The sequence below is a fragment of the Barbus barbus genome, assembly GCF_936440315.1.
Source record: "Barbus barbus genome assembly, chromosome: 1".
Lineage (NCBI taxonomy): Eukaryota > Metazoa > Chordata > Actinopteri > Cypriniformes > Cyprinidae > Barbus > Barbus barbus.
In genome coordinates this window covers 34,875,210-34,902,950 of record NC_136729.1, presented here as the reverse complement: position 1 = coordinate 34,902,950, position 27,741 = coordinate 34,875,210, and the positions used below count along the sequence as shown (strand labels likewise).

At 43.6% G+C, this 27,741-nt stretch overlaps 1 pseudogene across 1 annotated transcript in view; it reads right to left on the bottom strand.

The window, feature by feature from the left end:
• Positions 1 to 27,741, bottom strand: part of LOC306870258 (pyruvate carboxylase, mitochondrial-like) — a 373,186-nt pseudogene that overhangs the window by 260,187 nt on the left and 85,258 nt on the right. Inside the window, exon 11 of the transcript in view lies at positions 15,994 to 16,112. The product of the transcript in view is annotated as a pyruvate carboxylase, mitochondrial-like (transcript). The remainder of the gene's footprint in view (positions 1 to 15,993; positions 16,113 to 27,741) is intronic.

Below are 27,741 nucleotides of genomic sequence, written 5' to 3'. Positions count from 1 at the left end.
CGATGCATAAAAAGTAGTTAACAACAATTTCTGATGAACAAAAAGTAGCAGTATCTATTTAGATTTCATTTGTAATTTATTTTATTGCTATATTATATTTAATATGATTAAAAATAAGAGTATTTATTTGAAATAGTAATAGTAAATAAATCTTACAGACCCTAAACTTTTGAACGATGGTGTACTTCAAAATTGACTCTATATACTTTGTTAGCACACATTGCTAGCGTTGAGGTGAAAAATAATCCATGCAAGTTAATTCACAGAAAAAATAAATAAATAAATAATCAAAATCTGAATATTTGCTTCCGTTCTGGAATGGCATTCCTTCTCTGATGATGTCAGTCTTAGCTCCTCCAACCTTTAGTTTGCTATGAGTTAGTGGAGGAGCACTAAAATACCCCCCTATAAATACATCACTATACTGAAATAAATTTGGCAGCAGCTTCCGGTTCAAAAGGACTTAAAGTCAGGAAAATGTGTATTTGGACAGGTCTGCAGGATAGAGCAGTTAAAGTGAAGAGAAAGTAAAAATGTGCAAAGAAACCAGCACTTCACTATCTTTATCAGAGCACAGCATGCAACTACAACAAAGCCCATTTCCAGCTCTTATCACACAGAGCAGGCCCCAGCATGGAGCTCCACCCTAAGGCTCATTATTCCAATCATATCAAATACAAGCAGGCACGGTTCCTCACAGCTTAGGTTATCCACATTGTTTGATGATGCACAGTGGAGCTCAGCATGGAGCTCTTCTATGGGTCTCATACTGCACCTCATAGTTGCACTGTGAGGCACAGCTGATTGAACGCAGGGGCCGCAGCCTGTTGGCATTCTCAAGTAGCTGTGCTGGATTTCACCGGCCTGCACTATGCTGAGCTGGAGAAAATGATTGAAAGCAGGTTATGTAAAAAGCTACAGGCAAAGATCATTTTTACACTTGATAAAATGCTTTACAAAATTCTAAGTACATGTTTTTAATACTCTTAAAACAGTCAGCACAACAGCAGTGTGGACTAAACTGAGGATTATTTAGTGTTTGCTTTGATACAAAACGCATTCAATGACCACCTAAACTCGAAACACTAGCAAAACCCTATGCAAAAATAAAACTGTTAACATCTATCTTTAAAAAAAAGTTAAGAACAGTATTTTTACAACAAAATTGAAAACAGCTGATGCTAAAAATTGCCAACATGAGAAAACTGTACTGTTTGACTTACTATGCTGCGCCAAGTCTAACACAACCAATTTGGCTACACTGTTCTGACATAAGCAAAATGTCAATTTTTTACATTTCGTGACCGATGGTTCTGTGCTGAAACGGTGCAAGCACCCTCAGGTCATACTAGTAATGGCAGACACCAAGCTGTCATCACAGTACACCAAAGCACTGCAGAGTTAAAGCCTCACGTCCATTTTTGCATGCTTTTCATTGAATTTGCTGATGCACATGTACAGTGCTTGTGTTTTTTTTTCACAGGCTACAATTTGCTCTTCACAGATGATGTAACAACTGGATTTGTTAAAGTTTACAATGTTTATACATTTATTACAACTGTTATAGCATAGCCTTTCTATTTTTCACATAGAACTGTTAAAAAAAGCCCTATTCGGGCGTTATTGTATCTCATGTGGACATCTGTAAAAATAAATTTACATGACACATCAGTGATAAACCTCATTGATTCGGATGGCAATTTATTCATAGTGGAGAAGCTCAAGTGGTCAGTCCCATGATTGTAAATAAAATGTCATATGCTTGGAATAATAAGAATACATTAAAATTGAACAATATCTTATTTATAATTTGATTATTTCAATCTCCTGTTTTAAAATAGGAAAATAGACATGCTATAGTTGAAATGTTTTTTTTGTCTTGCATTCTATCTCTCAAAATCATGGATTACAAATGTAGAGTTTAGCAGAAATATGTTAATGCAACCTCTTATAAGGTAAACATAAAGCTGTTTGGTTTATATTTTGTGTTTATAATTGTATATAAAACATATTTTATAATTGTATTGTATACTGTTGCATTTCAAATGTGTATGTGCTTTTCTTCTCTTTCTTTTTGTTCTCAACAGCTCTCACTCACTGGGGAGGAGCAGTTATGAAATATGGTTCTTGCAAATACTTTCCAGCAATTTCAGTAATAAATATGCATGCAAATTACAGCAAAGTGTAATAGTTACTGTACAGCAGTGGTCAAAAAGGATTTAAACAGTGAATTTTGCATTGATCCTATCTTGCAAACTCATAGATGTGGATTCAAACGGCAATTAAAATATCAGTGTTCGTCAAAAAAACAGTAATTCAGCCAGGGAATTTTACACGAGTGGTGGAAGAAAAACACAGCGATTCTGGATTCAGACAGCAATAAAATAACAGGCTAACCCCTAAATGTTGAAAATAACTTACGTCCCCATAAAAAAACAATTACCAACCAAATCGGGCTAAAGAGAGCAAACTAATGAAGAACCAAAACCAAAGCCCTGCTTTCGATTCGCTTTGGCTGATGAGTAATTTAAAATAAAAATGTGACCCTGGACCACAAAACCAGTCATAAGTAGCATGGGTATATTTGTAGCAATAGCCAACCATACATTCTATGGGTCAAAATCATTAGGATATTAAGTAAAAATCATGTTTTCTGAAGATATTTAGTAAATTTCCTACCGTAAATATATCAAAACTTAATATTTGATTAATAATATGCATTGCTAAGAACTTCATTTGGACAACTTTTAAGGCATTTTTCTCAATATATTTTATTAAATTTTGCTACCTCAGATTCCAGACATTAAAACAGTTGTATCTCAGCTAAATATTTTAATATCCTAACACGTATTTATTCATCTTTCTGATGATGTACAATCTCAAAGGATCACAATTAAAAAAAATATATATATCCTTATGACTGGTTTTGTGGTCCAGGGTCAAATGTGTAATTTAAAACAAAATATTGGCTGAAACATCTGTCTAAAACTACTGGAAAATACCCACAAGAAAAGAAAGAAAAAAGAAAAAGCGGCAGCCTAATGGCCTGCACATCCAAAGGTTGCATGTGGAGTTGTAAGTAAAGGTCACCCCAGAGACTTACTGAGATTCTGCTCTGTCATCATTGTGTTCTTCAGGAAGGCTGTTAACCTGACTGCTCTAGGGGAACCATTTCTACAATTAGTGTACTCGGATGACAAATGTCTGCTAAATGGCAAATAACAACACACACACAGAGCCATAAAGACCCTGATCACACCACACTAGAGTAAGTTGTGTAAGCTTAAAAAGCAACACCTCAGTTTATTGTAGAGCATGTTTTCAGAAAAAAAGATGGACAAAAATACGAATAAAAACAGTAGAGGGTAAAGCTCCAGCGCAGAGCTACGTCCACCAGGAGCCATTACATTTAATGAAATCCTTCTTTGCAATGCCCTAAGCACATAAAGCCAGCGGCTACTGTTCTACAGACCTCCAAAAGATTTTAAAGGAAATACAATCCCACTAGGGCTTCCATTTATATCCTGATTTAAGAATAACTTAATTTGTCCAAACTGCACAGCAGAGACGGTAAAACTGGTCTGGGATCAGCACAGAAGAGTGTCAGAGGAGGATGACCTCTGAGGTCATTTCTGTGCTTTGATTTATGATGCTAGAGCAAGAGTTTGGGGGAAGGAAGGTAAGGATCAATATGAACTGGATGAACCTCAGTAGAGCAACCAATCACAATCAGAGAACAGAGACTCAATTCATATTTCGAAGAATGTGTCAACAAATGATGAAACATTTCAATGGCACTTTTCCCTCTTTACGAACATAAATTCACTGTCAGCTGTACTGAGCTGGAAAAAAAGATGTTAGAAATGATTGTTTGGGGAGGAGAATGTTCATCTAATCCAGCCAGTCATATCATAATAATATGCACATATAAGCAGCTGCTTACCTCAATCCTGCAACCGAAACATAAAAACAAACTGATAAGAAAGAACAGGGAAAAAATAGACAAGATAGATGAAGGATGAGAAAGAGGAGTCCAAACAAAAGCCAGAGAGGATGAGAGAGAAGAGATATGACAGAGAGAAGTGGTTGGACAGAAGGATAGGGAAATAAAGAAATGGAAGAAAAACATGAAGGAGACTGAAAGAAGAGGAAAGGGGAAGGGAAAGTTTGTGAACTAAATCACAGAGATTGATAAGGGTATTAATGTCAGAAAGAAAGGTGAAATAGGTTTTCTGGTCCTGGGTCACCAAAACCCTCACTCACTTCTGACTTTAGCCTTTCTACAACCTTATTTCTCTTAGTTTTTAGGCTCTTTTGCAGTTTATCCTTGTTTCTTTGTCCTCTTCCGTCTCAAACAGCACAACCCAAAATAAAGATCTACTGCAGCAATTTAGAGACTTTGTTGAACGGTTATTACTCAATATGTGGTGGGCTGCCCAGAACACACATATATCCGCCTGCACAAAAACAAACACTATTACAACATATAAACATCCACACAGATAAGCACAAAAACCTTGGACATATTTCACTCCAAAATCATGAGAAATATAATACAATACTTAGGACCATGACAGTCCTCATTATTTTAATGTGAAAGGAAATAATGATAAATTATTTAAATTATACAGGTTTTTTTTGGTAGTACCTGATAAGTAAAATGTATGTTATTGGTATTTTTTGTACTTGATTCTAATTTACTTTAAACAAATATTTGTGTCTGGGCAGGACTACTTTCATTACTAATTGCTGGCATTACAGTAATGAGAATTAAGGGGGAATATGTGCTTAATTGTGCTTAATCATGAACAAGATATCTTAATGGTTTCCCCAGACAGATTAACGAGATTAAATGTGGAGAAATTGGAGACTTACTGTAAGTCTCCTGCTTCTCAGCATCTTGCTGCTGATAAAAATGCTCCAATAATCTCTAACTCTTTTAGAGTTTTAGAAGAGATCTCAATGATGTCTCAATCTGAGCTGAGATGTGCCAGGATGTCAAATATAAAGTCAATATATTTAAGTAGAAATTCAAACTAGGGGAGTCAACAGCAGCATTGACGATAACTGTGTTATTAAAAAATGAAATACTCACATCATGTTTTCAAACAAATAATATAGTCTTCTCTATCCACATTCATTTTATAGCTCTATACTCACAATTTATGCTAATAAAAACAGGAACAAAAAACCCAGTACACAGCTGTATACAACAAATAAATACAGAACTAGGAAATAGATGGATAGATTGTTACCGTAAAGTAAATAAAAGTGTAGAAAAAATAATATAGAAAGGTCTTTCCCCTAAAACCACATTTCCATTTCTTTCATTATAATAAGCATGCAAAAGAAATTACAGTGTTTGTATCAAATCAAAAACACAGTCACACTTTATGACATTAAACAGTAAACACAAACATAAACCACAACGAATGGATCACATTAGCGTATAAAATGGAATATATTATTATCTTTGACATGCACACACACTTTGTGCAGCAAAAATTGTACAAATAACATGTACAAATATGACTGCATTACAGACATCTATATCTTCCCATGTAAAGGAGGCAGAATAATATCCATACAAATGACAGACTTAATACTTATATTATATTTCAGTAAAACTTTTGCAAATTTACAATGGCAGCACACGCAATGAGAGCCAAATCAAAGCAGCACTGTCAACTACACTTGACAACTCTGATATCTATAATGTATGAGACTCCATTTCTGTGGTGAGGACGTTGTGATGGAAAACAGAAAGATGCGTTTGTGTGTGTGTGTGTGTGTGTATGTGTGTAGAGGAAGAATGAAAGAAGTGCTATCAATCATTTGACTCATCAGTGCGTTAATTTTTGAGTGCTTGTCAGCATGGGTGTGTATGTGTGTGTGCGTGTGTGTCTGATGAGACCGGGCTCATCTCTATGTCATTATGGAGCAGCTCATAGGTTATCAGGGGAGGTGAGAGCTATTTATAACGCCTCTTTCCTTTTCCTTCCTCTCTCTCACACTCTTTTTCTCTCTTACACATGCTGTTCTTAACACATGTTCTCTCTTCCTACCATCTCTCTCTCCCCTTGACCAACTTCTCAAGGTGGGGTGGCAGACAAGCATTTATCCTAGACACTGTACTTTATGACAGTCTGCAAACACATGCGCCTACTTATGGATGCAAATTCATAAGCATGCTGAATGTCTTCACACGCTAGTGATATTCTGGCCTACATTATTTGTGGAACCATTGAAGTACATACATCAAATAACCACTCAAAAACAGTCGACACATCATTTACTTGTGTAAAGTAATTCACTGTTTTCAGGAACCAGTTTATGATTGACTTCTTTTAGGAATCACATTCACATCAACTGAACATACGGAATCTCTTCCAGGACTCGCTGGCCATTAAAATTGGTACTGAACTGTCACTAGTGCTAATGTATGTACAGTAGTACTAGCACTACTAGGTTTGTTGATTTGACATAAAAAGGGAAAATAAACAGCTTACGCTGTCTGGGAAAAACTGTATTGGACATTAAATCTAATTTTATGGTAAAATACAGTTTTACCGTAAGTGAAAAGGAACGTATAATTTGCAGTAAAAAAACACAAATTGACAATCCCAGAATTCCCTGCGTTACATTTTCGTTTCTTCTTAGTTTTTTTTTAGTATTGTGTACATTAGGGTTGTATGTTACATATAATGTTGTTAAATTGATGTTTATTGCTATAATTTCATGTGTGTTACCATGATGGTGTTTACTGTTTGTGTGAATGACACTGCGCACCTTCTACAGTATATATGTTAGTATTTTCCTTCTGACTTTGTGGAAAAGTTACTTGTGATAAGCTGCATGTGACTTTCTCATCACCACCTGCTTTTGGTGGTTATCAGTGTATTACAAAGGTACTAATCAGACTTTAGTATTTCAATTGGTTGGCATTATAACATTATATCAGTTAATAAAATATGGTTTATCCATATTAAATCCGTAAAACCTAAAATGTTGCTAAAACATTTTACGGTAAATTTCTGGCAACCACAGCTGTGTAGGATATCAGAGACTGAATCAGACAATTTTAAGATGCATCAGAACACTGAAACCTGAGGAGCTGGAATGCAGAGAGGCCTCAAAGCTGTAACAGGACAACGCCATAAATCGGATTCCTGCCTCCTAACCAGCGAGCCTCTTTCACCAAACTGCTTGCAACACTGAGACAAACGAACACTTATTGATAATTCCAATTCAAGAAGGAGACTGTCAAATTTGTTGCAAGTAATCAAGACTGATGTTCACATGTAAACCTGTGATAGGAAATCACTAGCTACAGACTCTCTCTTGGGCCGGTCTCCACACATAGAAGACAGTCCAAACCAACATTCCTTTGTCTAAAGAACATGCCTTCGTTCTCCTTAGAACTGCACAAAGACTTTCTTCTCCATATGCACATAAAATCATCCTAAAAGGACATTTTTATGTTGTACCCACATATCATGTTTTAATCAAATAATATGTATGTCTTTTTAATCATTATTGAATAGCTGAGGGATTCCAATTCATGTTTAGTATCTATGAGTTTGAAAATGCATGCTTTAAATGTTTCTTCCAATCAATTCTTTGTCAAATGCATCATAGTCTTATGGAAATCAAAAGGTTTACTTTGCAAGAGCCTGTAAAGTTCAGACCTCTGAATGAACAGATTTATTAGAGGGGTGGAGAAACAAAGCAATACCCCAAGCAAGGACAGTATCTAATTGGTCAAGACATCCAGATGGGACGGTCTAGAAGCCGAGTTTAAAAACTCAGGACATCGTAAAATTCTCTCTCTTGGTACCCTTTTGCTCTTTTACGCTCTTTCACGCTCTCTGGCTGTGCACTTCTCACTTCTCTCACTTCTTATCTTCTGGCCCACGTGCCATAATGAGAAGAAAACAACTTAGTCTCGTCACATCCTTTTAATTTTATTCTTTTACTTTAGTTTCTTTTCTTTCCGTGGAGTTTCGTGTGTTAATGTAAGTTTGATACAAAGTCCAGCTTCGACTGCACTAAACTTCCAGCAGACCCAACTCCGCATGTTCAGCCAACGCCCAACGCTTCAAAGACTACTGAACTTCCAGCCAATCAGACACTTCGGGGAACCCCGTCTGCAACGACGACACAAAGGAAACCCCGTAACACAGGCAAGCAAGCAATGCCTCCAAGTTCTGAATTGGTGACTTTAATGTAAATTTTAGCCTCATTGAGAAACTCAAAGCGAGGGTTAAATAAGTGATTGATGGTTGTTCAGGTCTATGCAATTGAACATATTGCTGTAAACTTGGGATTTCACATTTCCATTCTCTTAAACTCATCCTTTCCTCACTTTCTCTCTTTCTGCAACGTGTGAATGTGTGAATGCTTGTGTTCATGTGTTGGATTAGTTTATGTCTTAGGTTTATATAAATAAAATCTGATTTATATTTTAAAAGAGAAGTATCTTGTGTTTTCTGCTCACAAGTTAATGCCTTGATCTGTCAATTTCGTTACTGTGCTATTTAATAGTGTTTTCACTATATTTGGGATTTTAATATCCAGTGCAGAGTTTGTCATACGAGCAGTGAATCGCCGCAATACCGATTCTGTTCAAATCCCTATAAAATCATAAATTATTCCCTTTGAGCTAAATTAAACTATTTCTTTAAATTACGTATTAATATTATATGTAATACCCTTACAGCTGCCATTTTTTTGCTGTAAATATTATGGAATTTTTTTTTTTTTTTTTTTTACAGTGTGCAGTTCTCAACCATTTTAACTTTTTTTTGACATTTTTGACTTATTGACAAAGACCCAACATTGTCTAAAACAATATTCAAATGCAATCTAGCATTATTTTATTATTTCTTTTATTTTTATTTTATTTTAATGTATGGAAATTCCTTGTAAATAAACATAAAAAACACACAAAAAAACCACAGGTCTACCAGGTTGAAAGCAGGTAAAGATCAGACCAGCTAGAAACCATGTAAATTAACTCTGAGTGCAGCTGCAGGGTGTGAATGCAATTATTGCAGATTTTGTATATTTGCACACAAGTGCTCTTCGGTGCTTGACCATTTAAGCAATTGCAGTGTACATAATGTTTGTGCTTCCTTACAATTTGCTTTGCAGTGGCTCTTATCTTTTTTGACCTTTTTGACTTATTGACAAAGGCCCATCGTTGTCTACAACAATATTCGAACACACTCTAGCACTATTGTTCCCTATCTGTCGGTCACTACGAGTTATGTCGTGACGACATTAGGGGATTTACTTGGAAGCCCCGACTGCCTCTGATAAGAGAAAACGCCAATGAAATTTGGCTAGTGGATTTTGCATACCTGAGCCACTCCCCGTGCATACGGGTATAAAAGGGCGACAGGTGCATCCACTCATCAGATTTTTGCTTCGGAGCCGAGTGGATGAGAAATCTTCAAAACAGATCAGATCTCCACAAAGCCGTCTGCCTCGAAGTTTGTTCCTGGGTGGCGTTACGGTGCAGACAGCGGTGTCCCTGCAGCAGCGATTCCCCTGGGCACTTCACCTGAAAGAGCAAATTTCTAAAACACTGGGCGGTTCGCGTCTTTTTAAAGATGCCGTTCCGTCCGTGTTCTCTTGGTTGCGGTCGCTTCCTGTCCTCTGATGACGGTCACGAGCGTTGTCTTCAGTGTCTGGGCATCCAGCACGCTGAAGATGCGTTTGTGGATGAGTCATGCGCCTGTTGTGGGCGTATGAACATGGCAACGCTGCGTTCTCGCCTTTCCTTTCTGAAAGGATTGGCACCCTCTGCCGCCACCCGTCCCGGTCTCTCTGGCTCGAGCAGAGGACCGCCGGCTGGCGCTCTGGGAGATCTGAGGGTGACAGTAAGAGCTTCTCCGCCGGGCACGCCCCCACGGACCTCTTACTCCTCCCGCAGCGCTTGTTCCGTCCGGTTCCCGAGTGATTTCGCTGGTTCGCCTCACGGGGCCGCCAGCATTTCATTCGGTGCGCCGCCCGAGGATCAGATGTCGATCGCGGCATCGGGGGATGGGCTTTCGTCCTCTGAGGATGAACGATCGGCGGGGCTGCCCCCCTCGGGTGTTGTCGCCACTGCCGATCCGGACCCAGAGCTGACGGCCATGCTTGCCCGGGCAGCCGTGAGTATCGGGCTGGAGGCCAACAGACCGCCCAGTCCCGAGCCCTCGCGGCTGGATGATTGGTTCATCGGCGCAAAAACGCGACCAGCGGCCGCACTTTGCCCTGGTGCCTTTCTTCCCGGAGGTGCATGAGGAGCTGACGAAGTCGTGGACGGCCCCTTTCTCGGCCAGAAGCCGCTCGTCTCCCTCCTCCGTCCTCACTACCCTCGATGGCGGGGCGGCCAGGGGGTACGTGGATATTCCCCAGGTGGAGAGAGCAGTTGCGGTGCACCTGTGCCCGCAAAACGCCGCCACCTGGAGGAATCGTCCGCGTCTCCCGTCCAAAGCCTGTAAGCTGACGGCCGCACTCGCCGCCAAGGCCTACAGCGCTGCGGGCCAGGCCGCCTCTGCCCTGCATGCCATGGCCATCCTGCAAGTTCACCAGGCCAAGGCACTAAAACAAATGCACGAGGGTAGTCCCGACCCGGGGTTGATGCAGGAGCTGCGCACGGCGACTGACTTCGCTCTCTGGGCGACGAAAGTCACGGCGCGGTCCCTCGGGAAGGCGATGTCCACGTTAGTGGTCCAAGAGCGCCATCTCTGGCTCAATCTGGCCGAGATGAAGGACATCGACAAAGTACGCTTTCTCGACGCCTCCATCTCCCAGACGGGGCTATTTGGCGACACTGTCGAGGGTTTTGCCCAGCAATTCTCGGCAGTACAAAAGCAGACGGAGGCAATTCAGCACATCCTCCCTAAACGGCGGGATGCTCCAGCTGCCACCGCTGGCCCAAGGGCCAGGCCCCAGTCTGCTGGTCGCCGTGGGCGCCCTCCTGCGTCCTCCAGAGCTGCTCCGCCCCGTGCTGAGTCGTCACCTAGGCCGGTGCGTCGAGCCTCTCGCAGGAGTGCGGCGCCCCCTGCGCCTCAGCCGGCCGCCAAGTCCTCCAGGAAGACGACAAAGCGGCCCTGACGCGCACAACCCGGAGATGGAGGAATTTGCTCTTTCCCAGGAGACGACGAGGCTAGCGTCGCTCCTTCCCCCGGAGGAGGGCCGGGTGGAGAATCCTGTGGTTTCTGTTCCGCCACTGGCTCAAGGGCCAGTGGTACCCACATTGTCAAAGAAAGAGCAATTTCCCTTTCCTCCGGGTTCCCAGGTCTGCGGGCTGACAGTGTGCGACGCAATGCCTCCTCACTCTCACCCGGGACCCATATTGCCAGTGGCCAAGAGAGTGCGGTCTGGGGACGCGATGCCTCCCCGCGCACCTCTAGCCAGTCCCCCCGGGGACTTAGGGAGTTTTGTGGGGATGAGTCAGAACGCACTGGCTTCTGTTCCATCCAACCTTACTCCCCCTCGCTGCACCACTGCGGGCACGTCGATTGGGCCTTTGGTGCCGCTTGCACGGTATCTGGGGGCGTGGCTTGCGCTACCCGTCTCGCTGGCTCATTCGCACAGTTTGACTCGGCTATGAGATTCAGTTCGCCAGGCGGCCGCCCAGGTTCAGCGGCATCCTCGAGACTTCGGTGGCAGTCCGAGATGCACCTGTCCTGCGCGAGGAGATTGCTGTCCTTCTGGCAAAGGGTGCAATCGAGCCGGTCCCTCCAGCCGAGATGAGGCAGGGGTTTTACAGCCCCTACTTCATCGTGCCCAAGAAAGGCGGTGGCCTCCGGCCAATCCTGGACCTGCGAGTCTTGAATCGGGCCCTACACAAGCTCCCGTTCAAGATGTTGACGCAGATGAGTTCACTCCGTGGATTGGTTTGCAGCGATCGACCTGAAGGACGCTTACTTTCATGTCTCGATTCGCCCTCGACACAGGCCGTTCCTACGGTTTGCGTTCGAGGGGCGAGCATGGCAGTACAGGGTCCTCCCCTTCGGGCTCTCCCTGTCTCCCCGTGCCTTCACGAAGGTGGCGGAGGGCGCCCTTGCCCCGTTACGGGAAGTGGGCGTCAGGATCCTCAACTATCTCGACGATTGGCTCATCCTGGCCCGATCGCGAGAACAGTTGGGTGGTCACAGGGACCTGGTGCTCCGGCACCTCAGCCAGTTGGGGCTTCGGGTCAACTGGGAAAAGAGCAAGCTCTCCCCTGTGCAGAGAATCTCTTTTCTCGGTGTGGAGTTAGACTCTGTGAGTATGACGGCACGTCTCTAGGACGAGCGTGCCCAATCAGTGCTGAACTGCCTGAGTTCCTTCAGAGGCAGGGCAGTGGTTCCGCTGAAACAGTTTCAGCAGCTCCTGGGGCATATGGCATCCGTAGCCGCAGTCACGCCGCTCGGGTTGCTTCATATGAGACCACTTCAGCACTGGTTACACTCACGGGTCCCGAGATGGGCATGGCGCCGCGGGACACGTCGTGTCACCATCACGCTATCGTGTCGCCGCTCTTTCAGCCCCTGGTCGGACCTTGCCTTCCTACGGGCCGGGGTGCCCTTAGGACAAGTGTCCCGGCATGTTGTTGTCACAACAGATGCCTCCAGCATGGGCTGGGGCGCTACATGCAACGGGCAGGCAGCCTCGGGGCTCTGGATGGGGCCTCGACTGCTTTGGCACATCAACTGCCTAGAGCTGTTGGCAGTGCATCTGGCCTTAAAGCAGTTCCGGCCACTGCTCCTAGGCCAGCACGTGTTGGTCCGCACGGACAACACTGCGGCTGTTTCATACATCAACCGGCAGGGAGGTCTACGATCACGCCGCATGTCACAGCTCGCCCGCCATCTCCTCCTCTGGAGTCAGTCACAGCTCAAATCGCTGCGCGCCATCCACATTCCGGGGGAGCTCAATCGTGCAGCCGACGCGCTCTCACGACAGCTCACTTCCCCGGAGAATGGCGACTCCATCCCGAGACGATCCGGCTGATTTGGAGTCGATTCGGGGAAGCTCAGGTAGACCTGTTTGCTTCCCGCAAGTCCTCCCACTGCCAGCTGTATTTCTCCCTGGCCGAGGCCCCCCTCGGCACGGACGCACTGGCACACAGCTGGCCACGGGCTCTGTGCAAGTATGCGTTTCCCCCAGTGAGCCTGATCGCACAGACACTGTGCAAGGTCAGGGAGGACGAGGAGCAGGTCTTGTTGGTTGCGCCATATTGGCCCACCCGGACCTGATTTCCGGAACTCACCCCCCTCGCGACAGCCCCTCCCTGGCGCATCCCTCTGAGGAAGGACCTTCTTTCTCAGGGGCTCGGCACCATACGGCACCCGCGTCCAGGTCTGTGGAACCGCCATGTGCGGCTCCTGGATGGGACGCGGCAGACTTGAGTGGCCTGCCACAGGCTGAAGTGGAGTCTGTTCGCGGACTGGTGTTCTTCTCGGCGGGAGCACCCCCGAAGATGCACGATTGGAGTGGTGCTTTCTTTCCTGCAAGAGAGGTTGGAGCGCGGGCTGTCGCCCTCCACCTTGAAAGTGTACGTGGCTGCTATTGCGGCCCATCACGATGCAGTGGACGGCCGGTCCCTGGGGAAGCACGATCTCATCGTGAGGTTCCTGAGGGGTGCCAGAAGGTTAAATCCTCCTAGGCCACCCCTGATGCCCTCCTGGGATCTCTCTATTGTCCTGGCTGGACTTCAGAGGGGTCCCTTTGAGCCGCTGGACTCAGTCGAGCTGAAATTCCTGTCGGCCAAGACAGCGCTCCTGACCGCGCTCACTTCCATCAAGAGGGTCGGGGACCTCCAAGCATTTTCGGTAAGCGAAGAGTGCCTTGTGTTTGGGCCGGCCTACTCTCACGTTGTCCTGAGACCCCGGCCTGGATACGTGCCTAAGGTTCCCACCACGCCCTTCCGCGATCAGGTGGTGAACCTGCAAGCACTGCCCTCGGAGGAGGCAGACCCAGCCTTGGCGTTGCTGTGTCCCGTAAGAGCGCTGCGCATATACGTGGACCGCACCCGGAGCTTCAGAAGCTCTGAGCAGCTCTTTGTCTGCCACGGAGGTCAGCAGAAAGGGAAGGCTTTCTCCAAGCAGAGGTTGGCCCACTGGATAGTGGATGCCATCGCCTTGGCGTACCAATCCCAAGGCGAGCCGTGCCCCCTCGGGGTGAGGGCTCACTCCACACGGAGTGTTGCCTCCTCCTATGCGCTGGCGCACGGCACCTCTTTGGCAGACATCTCTAGAGCTGCGGGCTGAGCGACACTGAACACCTTCGCGAGATTTTACAGTCTCCGCGTTGAGCCAGTCTCTTCCCGTGTGTTGGGTAACAGGTAAGTGGCGGGAAGAGTTGGCCGGTGTCACGCTTGCTGCGCCATTCCCCCTTACCCGGGGATACGAGCGCCTATTCTCTCCTCCAGTTAGTTCCCCGGACGGCGAACCCTGGCGGAGTTCCTCCAGCACCCCCGGCAGTCAGGCTGGGCGGAGCAGTCTGACGCCAGGCCCAGTACCGGTGTTAGCTTGCCCGGGTCTCCGGTCAGCCCCTGTACTGGGCTAGGTGCCTGTGCGGCCTGATTCCCTTCGGGTGATCCCACACGTGTATTCATCCACGGTACGGTTTCCCTCATGGTAAACCCGTGTCTTCCCTTTGACAGAGCTCTGTCAGGCCCTGCTGGCAGCCTTCCTCCCTTCTTCTAGGTAGGATCTGCCCCAGGGTCCAGGCGTATGTAGCACTGCCCCAGGCTTGGGCCAGTCCATACCAGTGTCTCCACACGTTACCTCCCTTCGGGCAGGGTGTGGCCTCCGTAGCGCCCTTCTCCGGAAGGCTCGCTTCCCCGTCGTTACTGCCGGGCTGTAACAACAAACAGGAAAGACTTGAAGCAGTCTTTCATAGAAGGTCGAAATCCCTTCCGATTTCTGGGGAAAGGAACAGCGGCTTGGCTATCTCCAGCAGCAATGTACTCAGTGGTCCCTGCGGGCACCAAGGTTAGCGAATTTGCGCTGGGGCGACGGGAAGGTTGCGACCTTCGCATCGCATTTGTCTGTCACGCGCTAGCTTGTCAACATCTGCATGCCACAAGGTCGTGACGGGGTTCAGGTTGTGGCGCTTTCCATAGACCCCTAATGTCGTCACGACATAACTCGTAGTGACCGACAGATAGGGAACGTCTCGGTTACGTACGTAACCCTCGTTCCCTGATGGAGGGAACGGAGACGTTATGTCCCCATGCCACAATCTCGAACCATCGCTGGTTGCCAGGGACACGTTCTCGGCTCCTCAGCGGAAAACCTGATGAGTGGATGCACCTGTCGCCCTTTTATACCCGTATGCACGGGGAGTGGCTCAGGTATGCAAAATCCACTAGCCAAATTTCATTGGCGTTTTCTCTTATCAGAGGCAGTCGGGGCTTCCAAGTAAATCCCCTAATGTCGTCACGACATAACGTCTCCGTTCCCTCCATCAGGTAACGAGGGTTACGTACGTAACCGAGACGTTTTTTAACAACTTTTAATATATGTTAAATCCTTTTAAGTAAAAAAAACAAAAAAAAAAAACACTTGTCTACCTAAGAACAGGTCAAACTTGAACCAGCTAGAAACCAAATAAATTCAGCTATCAGCTATCAGATTGTCTCAACTCTTAGTGCTACTGCAGTGTCTGAATGCAATTATTGCAGCATTTATATATTTGCACACAAGTGCTCTTCAGTGCTTGACTATTGAAGTAATTGCAGTGTACATAATGTTTGTGCTTTCTTAGAATTGGCTTTGATAAAAAAAGCATCTAATAGAATATAATAGCAACATGTAATATCCTCCAGACATTCTGATTCAGAGAAATGAATGGAGCATATACACACAAACACAAATATATGATGTGCTTTTTATTTGCTATTCATTTAACGCTTAACATATGCCAACTTAACATTTTGGAAAATAGCTCAAAACAAGCTATAAATCTAGCAAAAAGCTATAAAATGTCATTACATAATTGGTCACTCACTCAGTGATTTCCTCTGTAACTGTATGTTCCACCTGTAGACGGGAGTTCACCTCGATGAAGTAGTGTTTTCTATGTTTGTCCACCAGGAATTCCACTGTGCCTGCGTTCTCAAAGCCCACCTACGGAAAACATTTAAGAGTTGTAGTGTTTGCAAGAAAATACATTTAGCATTGTGAGCATATGTTGTTTACGGACCACCTTAAACCTCCTTATCACACAGCTCAACTAAAATTAGGTGAGTTGGAAGGGAACATCTAGTTGGGTCCCTCATAAGTCTCTAGTTCACAGATGGGCAGCTTCTGTCCTGCAGAGTTTATTTCCATCCCTAATCAAACACACCTGCCTCTAATTTTTAAGCAAGCCTAAAGACTTTTCTTAAAGATTTTTCAGGTGTGTTTGATTAGGGAAAGTCTGTAGGATAGTGGCCCTCCGGGACCAGAGCTGCCTATCTCTGATATAGTTCAAGCTGCACTGTTCTCTGGAAGGCATCCAGTAAAATCGGTTGCTAAGTTAAGACATGATACAAGAAACCAACACACAAGCTCCACAGCATGCAATAATCAAAAGATGCTTTCTGTTAGATACTAGAAATAGTGGCAACACTATGGAAATTATGAGAAGATGAGTAAGTTTGAGAACTTTATTTACATGTGCAGGTATCCCCATGGGCTTCTGCTTGAGCTCCCAGAGGAATGACAATTTGAACCTAACATGATGAGCAGAGATTTAGTTTAAAAAGCCCTGCCTTTCCCTCTTAAATCTCTCAAGCTTCTAGGAAAAAAAAAAAAAAAAAACAACCCAGGCGATTGGTTAATTCTGCTGAACAGCGTGGTGCCAGTGGAATGAAGCAAAGGGGCTTCTGGTAAAAGCCATGAAATCAGCAGGACTGCTGGTATTGACACCAGCCAAAAACACAACCCATGGAGCAGGAGATGTGCATGAGATATAGAGACAGATATCCTAGGTGAGATGAAGACAGTCTCATATTAAACATAAGAGCAAAAAACTGAAAAAGGATATATAAGAATCCACGTCTTCTAAAGTCTGCAACTCTCTTCTCTTTTTCTGGTGTCTTCTCTCTCATGCTCTTTCATAAACACTCATTCAGGCTACTTGGATACACTGAAGGGATTGAAGATAATCCGGTGCCAAAATTCACTGTAATCTGATCCAATTTCTCCCCACAATTCAGCGTTGCCTACTAATCCCACATTGCAATGAGTTTGCCAAAAGCAGACGCTCACCCACACAAACAACACAAACACAAATATACACACATAAATATAATTTCAAACATAGCTTTGTAAACACACTCTGACATATTACAATATTTACCACATATACATGGACATAAATCCACACTTTTAGATGCTTTACACAAACAAACAGACTTTTAAACTGCTGTGACGATTTGACAAAATTAATTCACTCTTTTACTCAGCGCCCGCCCTTTTTCCATTCATCCCTCTTTCCCGCATCCCTCCACACCCCATGCCAATAGTGCCAGGAGGATTTGAAGCTCTTTAATCTTAACCGACTAACATGACCATGAGAACAGGGTTCAAACTGATGTCAGCTAAACAATTAGGGAGAGGGAGGGAGAGGAAAAAATGAATGAATCAATGAAAAAACATATGGGTGACTGAACAAACAAATAAATCAATGAATGAAAAAAAGAAAAAAAATGAATGAACTAATGAATTCTGAGTTAAAACCACAAGGGTTTCTTCATGGAGAATTTTTTTTTTTTTTTAAATCATTTTGTCGTTGTTTAGGGTGCTGAACTTGTAATCTGTAAAACCGTTTCTCCATACATGCACAAAATGCATGCTGATGTCATTGCAAATAGATTAAATTGCACCCACAAAGTGATTTATCAAGCCTGAATGTCGCTTCAGAACCTGCAACTGCATGTACAAATTGATACCACCGGAAGGCAAGAATTGATCTGACTCATGTGGACACACGTGTAACTACTGTCATAAATGGAAAATCATGAGAATATGTAGATTTACCCAATGCTGCTGGTCTTCTGACATGTGCTAACATGACATTTGTTTTTCATAAGCAATTGATTTATTCAAAATCATAACTGAACTTCAAGGTGTTTCATGCAAAATAATGAACACTGTATGCATGTATATTTATACAATAAATCATATAATATTTGTCTATTATTCTATACATTAATATACATCATATAAATGGACATTCTTGAGTCATACATCAGAGTTAAATAACACTGTAAAATAAATCCAAACTCAAACTAAACAGCAACAAAAACTTCACATAGCATAGCTAGAGAAACATAATAGTTTTTACACCATTGGTTTTCAATCATTATGACTCCAAGGTTCACCTTTATCCTAAACAGTATTAAAAGACAATCATATCTAAGATAATATGTACCTCTTGGACTTATTTTCTAATAAAAATAAATGCAAAAATATGGTGTCAGTTAAATGTCCTGCTTTTTTATTTTACTATATATATTTTAGTATTTTAATTAAGATTATGTTAATATAACTGATTTTATAAAATGGTTAGCTCCAGTATTTGATTCTGATTGGCTTTGTGTATCATTGCACAACACCCTTAGCAACCAACATAAACAATCAATATAGAATCTAAACTGTTCCATGTATGATGTATTTCAACAAAAATAACTGTTTATTATTTCTGTAATGATTTATGATTGACCCCTGCTGGCCTTATGTTGCATCATTCACCTTTGTTTCCACACTTCACGCTGTCAAAGAAAGTCTTCTCATAGGAAAGATACTTCTCATGGAAGACACTCTGGAATTTGTATCATGCCTAACAACACCCTTCAGTCATGACTTTTTCACAATACAACATGGCCTCTCATACCTTATTATAACTTGAAGACTTATTGAGGCCCCACTGGAAGTTGGGTTTACATCTACTTCGTACCTGAAATTAAGGCCTATCCTTGAATTATGCTGTTCAACTTTACTCAACTACTCACTCTTCACTGTCCTTACCTGTAAAGCACCACAAAGATCTCAACCAAAATGATGCTGCTAATTTTATTTTAACCAGTCACATCATGCCATGCCTTCTTGGCTCTTCCTGGTTGTCTCTTCACCTCATACTGTCTACAAAATAACAAATACATACATTGTAGATGTACCGCTTTATAAACAGTATAGCAGAATCTGTACCAGTCGAAACCTTTAATACCACTGCAAGATACACTACCATTAAAAATATTTGGGAGCAGTAGGAGTTTTGTTTTTGTAGCAAATTAGCTCAAAGTGAGATGAACATAATTAATCATAACAGGTTGTTATCAATTATATTCATCCTCAGGTATTAACTGTAGCATTAATAGTACAATAAAATAATTTGTTCATCCACAGTACGGACAGTTTTAATCGTCTATTGACTCTAAGGGAAATTATTTCTTTGGCCACAAAAAATAATTTCATTACTGATACATTGCTCACAGAGCATGTAACAAAACCGGAATGTTAAAATGACCTCGTTCTGTGAGCAGTAGACACATACAACCAAGCGTGAATACATATGGAGGTTTATTAAACTACACTACAGGGGAACATGCAACATCGAACTATACACAACCATACATACATTAAACATAGATGCCAACGCAAGGAAGGCATGGAGAGAGAGAGAGAGAGTGCTCGTGTGCAAGAGAGTTGAGTGTAATGGCAGGATTTATACATCAGCTAACCACAACATGTTAAGAACCATCAGAGAATCACATCACCTTAATTAAAAGAGGTCGAAGCCTAGAAGTGCATCTAAATAGTTAACAAGCGGTTACTTGCATTGGTTTTGTTGGTGCTGAGTAAAGTGTCCTGGTGCATGTATAATGCGTAGATTCTTGATGAATTCCTTTGGGAGTGAAAGCTTCGTCATTCCAGCCACGGGTTGGTTGGTCCAAAGTGAATCGACAAAGTTACTGGACTTAAAACTGCCAGAAGCTCAGAGATTTGGTGAGATTTCCAAGGTGATATGTGTGTCTCCAGTGCACCGAAAGTAAAGAGAAGACCTTGCCTTCTGGGTGTGGGAGAATTATCTGGTTTCCCTGTAACACCCATTTTGGTTAGTTTGACCAATAACAAGGCACATAGTTTCAGCGGGAAAGTGTTTCTTTGTCCCACTTGACACCTCATTTGTATGTTTTATGACTGTTCTGGTGAATCGGTGTAATTGTTCCCACAGTACAGTAAAAATAGTATGATGCATTTCACGATCACATAGTATACATCATTGTTTGAGGAATAAAGAGCAGATAATTTTGACATCAAGAAAGAGACACCTAAAAGATATTAAACCAGAGATACATTCATACACCTGAATATGAGTGTTTAGAGCTTACTAATACGAATAACGAGTGGTAACTAGGCTAATATAATAAGGAAACATACAAACAACACATGCATATACCATATACATTTGTAACTGTTTAATGGTCTAAATAAAGAAAATGTCTCTATGTGTGTGTGTTATGTGTCTTGTAATTGTGGGGGTAGTCCACTGGTCAGCCAGGCCTGGTACCGAGGGTTATTTAATTCTCTTTGGAATGTGTTTGAATTCCGATGGAGAGAACAGATAGTCGAGCTGTTTAGCATCTTTTTGACAGTTGGGGGACAACCATTGGCAATTTAGCACCCATATATAGTTAGAATGTAGGGCCAGGTCTGTGAATTATATGCAAATGTCAAAAGGCTAAAAGGGGTCTCTTAAGACAAAAAGTCCCAACGACCATCAAGGATCATAAGACGACGTTACATTTTTGAAATAAGAGTCTAATGTTCGCAAAGGCTGCATTTATTTAGAAAAGAAAGTCAGTCTTCAGCGTCACTTGAAATTTCATAACTAGCTCTAATATGCTAATTTGGTGATCAGGAAATATTTTTTCTTATTATCAATGTTAAAAACAGTAGTGTTGTGCTGCTTATTAATTTGTAGAAACCATTATGCATTTCTTCAGGACTCTTTGATTAATAAAATGTTCAAAAGAACAGCATTTTTTTGGAACAGAAATTACATTACAAAAGTGTCTTTACTGTCATTTGGATCAATTTAATGCATGCTTGCGCAATAAAAAAATACATTTAAAAAAATCTCAACCAATCTTGGTTGATGCAAAACGTACTAGGTTACGTATGTAACCCAGGTTCCCTGAAGGGAACGAGAGCTGCGTCCGAAACACTCTGGGGAACGTCTTCAGCGTGACCACTCTCTGAATATTACCTGCAATCAGTCAAAAATAGACGGGCGAGGCGTCACGGGCGGGGTGACGTCACGACCAGGAAGTATAGAAGCATGTGCGGCGGAGCCGGCGTCAGCTTCAAGTCATGAAGCAAACGCTGGCAGGGATGCCAGAAGTGTGGCTACGAGACACAGCTCTCGTTCCCTTCAGGGAACCTGGGTTACATACGTAACCTAGTACGTTCCCTTCCAGGAACTTTGAGCTGCGTCCGAAACACTCTGGGGAACGATATACCAATGCTGCCACACTGACAAGTCCCTGCCTGATGTCAGGACGAAAGGACAGAAGAGCCTGGAGTGGCTGAAATGTCGAGGTCATAGAACCTAACAAATGTCAGGGGCGTGGACCACCCAGCAGCGTTGCAGATGTCCTGCAGGGAGACACGAAGCAGGAAGCCCCCTCTGAGGCGGACCAAAGCACACGAGCAATTGGTCCGACTTCCTCCACAGGGCAGCTCTGTGGATGTACGCGCCCAGTGCTCGCACTGGGCACATACAGTTGTGCTTTTCCTGGTCTGGCTCCCCGAAGGGAGGAGGACAGAAGGCCTGGAGTATGACCGGCTGTGGTACGACTATTGGAAGCTTCGGTACGTACCCCGCACGGGGGTAGAGAAAGACTTTCGCCGAACCGGGCACAAAGTCAATACACGAAGGGGCCGCCGACAGGGCCTGAAGGTCACCCACCCTCCTCAGAGAAGTGATGGCCAACAAGAAAACAGTCTTAATGGTGAGGAGTCTGTCCGAGATCTCCTCAATAGGCTCAAATGGTGGCACGCACAGAGCCTCCAGTACCACAGCCAGGTCCCACGTGGGGACACGTGATCGTACAGGCGGCCTCAGCCTCAGTGCACCGCGGAGGAAACGTGTAACTAGGGGGTGTCTGCCCACTGTCTAGCCACTACTAGGGCGTGGTATGACGAAATAGCTGCCACGTAGACCTCAATAGTGGAGTGGGTTAACCCTGCGGAGAAATGAGCCTGCAGGAACTCCAGAACTGGAGTGAATCGGGCAGTTGACTGGGTCGAGCTGGCGGTCCCCTCACCAAGAAGTGAAGAGTTTCCACTTCAAGGCGTACAGTTTCCTCATGGAGGGAGCTCTGGATTGGAGGATGGTCTCGACAACCTCGGTTGACAGACCGGAAGCTATGAGTTGTGCCCCCTCAGGGCCCATACCCACAGTTTCCACAACTCCGGGCGAGGGTGCACTATGGTGCCCCTGGCCTGTGAGAGGAGATCTCTCCTGATCGGCACCGGCCACGGGGTGCCGTCGAGGAGAGAAATCAGGTCCGAGAACCATACTCGGCCCGGCCAGAACGGTGCTACTAACAGTAGACTGACCTCGTCCCGGCGCACTCTCTCCAGAACTCCCGGGAGCAGAGCGATCGGGGGGAAGGCGTACAGTCGTGTATTGACTTTGCGCCCGGTTCGGCGAAAGTCTTTCTCTACCCCCGTGCGGGGTACGTACCGAAGGTTCCAATAGTCGTACCACAGCCGGTCATAATCCAGGCCTTCTGTCCTCCTCCCTTCGGGGAGCCAGACCAGGAAAGGCACAACTGTATGTGCCCAGTGCGAGCACATCCACAGAGCTGCCCTGTGGAGGAAGTCGGACCAATTGCTCGTGTGCTTTGGTCCGCCTAAGAGGGGGCTTCCTGCTTTGTTTCTCCCTGCAGGACATCTGCAACGCTGCTGGGTGGTCCACGCCCCTGACATTTGTTAGGTTCTATGACCTCGACATTTCAGCCACTCCAGGCTCTTCTGTCCTTTCGTCCTGACATCAGGCAGGGACTTGTCAGTGTGGCAGCATTGGTATATCGTTCCCCAGAGTGTGTCGGACGCAGCTCGAAGTTCCTGGAAGGGAACGTACTAGGTTACGTATGTAACCCAGGTTCCCTGAAGGGAACGAGAGCTGCGTCTCGTAGCCACACTTCCGGCATCCCTGCCAGCGCATGCTTCATGACTTGAAGCTGACGCCGGCTCCGCCGCACGTGCTTATATACTTCCTGGTCGTGACGTCACCCCGCCCGTGACGCCTCGCCCGTCTATTTTTCACTGATTGCAGGTAATATTCAGAGCGTGGTCACGCTGAAGGTGTTCCCCAGAGTGTTTCGGACGCAGCTCGAAGTTCCTGGAAGGAAACTTCACCTGCTCAACAGTCGGTGGTCATTCTTGTCTTATTCTGCTATTCATGATGTCCCATACATTTTCAATAGGCGACAGATCAAGGCCAGTCAAACGTATCCACTCTGTCTATGAAAACATACAGTTGTTATTCGTTCAGAAAGAGGCTTGACATTGTCTCACTCTAATAACCATGGAATTCCCTGGAAAAGTCATTGATGGCAGCATATGCCTCTGTACAATCTTAAAGCGGGGACCAATGCTCTTTCAAGCATGTTGAGTTATTTACACTGTTAAAGAGTTGGATTCTCAAACATGGCCAAAGCAAAAAAAAAAAAAAAGATTTGGACATATAACAGAGTATTGCTGTGCCAAATACACACTTCCACATTTCTTACAAGTTTCGGAAAGTTTTTTTTTTTCCGATCATGGTTCTTCACGATGTAATGAAGGGTGCAACTTCTTTTATGGACATTTCTCCCGGAAGAGCGTGCCCATGCACACATAGACCAGCGCGAGAGCAAGAGCACCTATCAACGTCCTTCGTTAGGCAGCACTGCACGAGACTCTCTCGGGAACAATGTCTCTAAAGAAGTGTACTTTTGGTTTTAAGGCAAAGAAAACCTTGTTCAGCTTCCTGAAGAACCCAGGGTACGTAAAAAGTGGATGCATTTTGTTTTTCCGGGACAGCAACGGAGTGTTGCAAGTGTGTTTGATGACGAACGTTTTATAAACAGGGCTCAGTTCGACGCTGGATTTGCACATCGTTTGATACTGAAAGATGGAGCGGTCCCACCTATAAAAGATCCCGGTCATGATTCAGAACAGCAGACGGTAAGTGAAACTGCATCAAATGTTTGTGTTTTGTTGCAATCGGCGCTCAAGTGCTTGTCACTCTTTAGCTCCGCCCACGGCATGCCTCCAGGAGCTCGGCTGTTTTCTGAAAGAATCGTAAAGCTGTATCTTTCTTTTATAAATATGCTAAAACTAAAGACTTTTTGGAGATATGAAGGATGCAGTACTACTCTATAAGTACTCAAGATTAACATGAGATCGGGTGAAACTGTGTGTGTTATGCCCCCTTTAATTTATGCCTCAGCCTTAATGGTAGGTACCTTCATGTGTAATGTAATGGTACCTTCAACAAATATAATGCTGTGCCCGTGGGCACTGATGTACCCCATACAATGACAGATGTTGGCTTGTGCACCTGTTGCTGATATGGTCTGAATGGTGTCTTTTGTTTTTGGCACAGAGAACTCAATGTTTGTTTTTCCCCAAAACAAGCTGAAACATGGACTCATCTGACCACAGCACACATTAGTGAGATGAGCTGAGAAGAGCTTATGCCCAGAGAACTCAGCAGCATCTTTGCATAGAATTGATGAATGGCTTTGTTTTTGAGTAACAGAGATTCAAGCGGCATTTCTTAATGCAGAGACAAATGGTTTTCTGAAGTACTCCTGAGCCCATGTTGCTATATTTAACACAGTAGTAGGGTTGTCGCGGTAATTTTGAGTGACTCAATAGTGCGGTATGCGGTATTACCGCATATATGTATACATATATATATGCAGTATATATACATATATATATGCAGTATATATATATATATATATATATATATATATATATATATATATATATATATATATATATATATATATATATATATATATATATATATATGCAGTATATATATAAACTGTGTGTGTATGTGTTGCGATGTAACGAGGTCGTATTCAGAAACTAATGAAACTGAAACTAAATCGCATTGAAACAGTTAGTTCTGATCCTAGAATCTGACTGACAAGATACTTTTTCTGTTGATATTTCACCTGCGAGTTCTAGACGGGCTGTCAGTCAGTGCAGTTTTATTGTTTCGCCACAAGGTGGCGGCAAGAGACTGTCTTTGAGTGAGTTTATAAACCGTTCATTTAACTGCACAAAACGCTGAAGAGAGAAACTGCTGAAACACGAAGTTGAAATCATTTTATCTTTGAGTGCCACTTTTAAAGGCTCAGCTCACCAGCAATGTGTCAATGCTATTAAGACAGATTTCGCAGGTAATTGCACGCGATCTCGTGCAGACGCAGGTAATTGCACGCGATCAGTCGATTGCTCTCTCATTCGCTGTCTGTTTTGGTTTGTTAAGTGCAAATGTACAGAGCCTCTGTTCAAATCAGCATACACATTGTTATCATTACTAATATTCAGAACACATGCAAGTACAAAACGAGAAGGGCGACACCTTATGCTACATGGAAATATCGCGGTTGCTGCGGTTGTTGCATTCCTCTGCGGTTACGCTCGTCAATAGCACTGTATTGCGATATAACAGTTATCGCGAAATCCTACACAGTAGCATGATGGGTTCTCAAGCAGCGCTCGAAGGTTATGCACATTCAGCAAAGGTGTCCTGCCTTTCCCTATGCTGACTGAGATTGACCTGCTTATTTTGGAATGTTTCAAAACAGTTTAATTTATCTTTAAAAAGTTAATCTTTTCACTTTCATTTTACCTCTGTGTCAACTTTGCAGGCATCAAAATTAATTCATTGCATTTTGCAAAATGTTCCAACTTTTTGGAAATGGGGTTGTATATTTACACCCCAAACAAGAAAAGATGGTTTCAGTCAGGTTTCTTCAGTTTTTCAGAAGATGAGCAGGAATGCTAACAGATAGCTTCCTGCAGATGCTACAGACCTCCTTGACCTGCAGAAGTGTTGATAGACCTCCCTATCTCTTTTCTAATCCTTTCACCTCGCCATTGGATTTCTGGTTTCTACGAAATACTTTTCAGCTGAATTCAATAAACTTTATTCTGCGACTTCCTTTTAGGATGCAGCATCAAATAGGCAAGCTTATAACGAGTTCCATAAGGAGGGGCCGGATGAAAGGACAGATGGTGAAGAGAAGAGAGAAGAGTGGGGGGTGGGGAGAGAGAGATGCAATCAGAGTCTTTTTGATCAGACGTGTTTGCGGTGATATGTGTGATTATAATCGGCTCTCAAGTGGCTGCTATGGCGACCATTCACCTACAGTTATGACCCAGAATACGCCAATGAGAAAAATAGAGATTTGGTCCAAAGCAGATGTGAACACATGAGGAGAATACAAAGAGAAGTAGAAAATCACTATGGTTATTAGCGCACATCATTGTTCAATCACAATCAGAGCTCCAGACATGCTCAGACTCAACTCGCTGCTTTAGTGACATCTAGAGAACACTTATTACACATTAGTTATGAACTAATGAAACCATTTAAATGAGTGTAAGAAAGTATAATAAACAAGACAAGTTTAAATAAAACTTGTTATTATGAGGATCTGCTTTACAGTTTATAGATTTTATATCTCAGAATTTCAGACAATAAAGCAGATGGCAGATTTTCTGTTCGGAATACATTAGAGAAGTACTCACACAAACAAGGCCTTTCATGCACTACAGTAATCATTCTGTGAAAAGCACAATATTGGAAAACCACTGGGTTCATCCCCTCCTTCAGATCATCGCACACTGGACCAAAGAGGGAAGGAAGAAAATAATCTGTTCAACTGTTTTAAAGAATTAAAACTTTGATTCTGATTCTGATTCAGAGCACTTAAAAACAGAGTTACAGTATATATAAAAAACAAGCTCACTGCAAGTGTGAACAGGTGAGGAAGTAAATCAGTGTGTCTGAGTGAGTCAGTAAGCGAATGAGCAAATGAGTGAGACTCAGCGAGTGAGTCAATGAATGAATCAGTAACTCAGTCAGTGGATAAGTGAATGAGTCTGTGAGTGAGTGAGTGAGTGAGTGAGTGAGTGAGTGAGTGAGTAAGTGATTGCATGATCAATTGGGTTTGTGAGTGATTCAGTAAAAGAGTGAATCAACGAGCAAGTAAGTGAAAAAGTTAATTAGTCTGAATGTGTGAGTAATTGAGTGAGTAAGTGAGTGACATATTAAGTGAGTCTGAGCGAGTCAGTAAATGACTCGGTTAGCGAGCAAATAAGTCAGTGATTGAACAAATCAGTGAGACTGTGAATAGGTACATACCAGTTTGCACACTCATGCAATAGTATATGACATTTTGTTGTATAAATAGTGTTGTGTGTTCACACTGAACATTCTAAAAAAAAAAGTACACTTCAAATACCTGGATTATGCACTTATTTAACAGCACAAAAAGTCAAAGTGTAAAATGTTGGACACTTCATGCACTTAACTGTCACAGCTTTCCTCACTTAGGGGAAAGGGAGGGGCTATAAGAATCGGTGCATAGTTCATAGTGCATATCATTTGGGAATAACTATAAGTGATTGAGTGAGTGTGTGTGTGTGTGTGTGTGTATGTGTGTGTGTGTGTGTGTGTGTGCATGTTTAT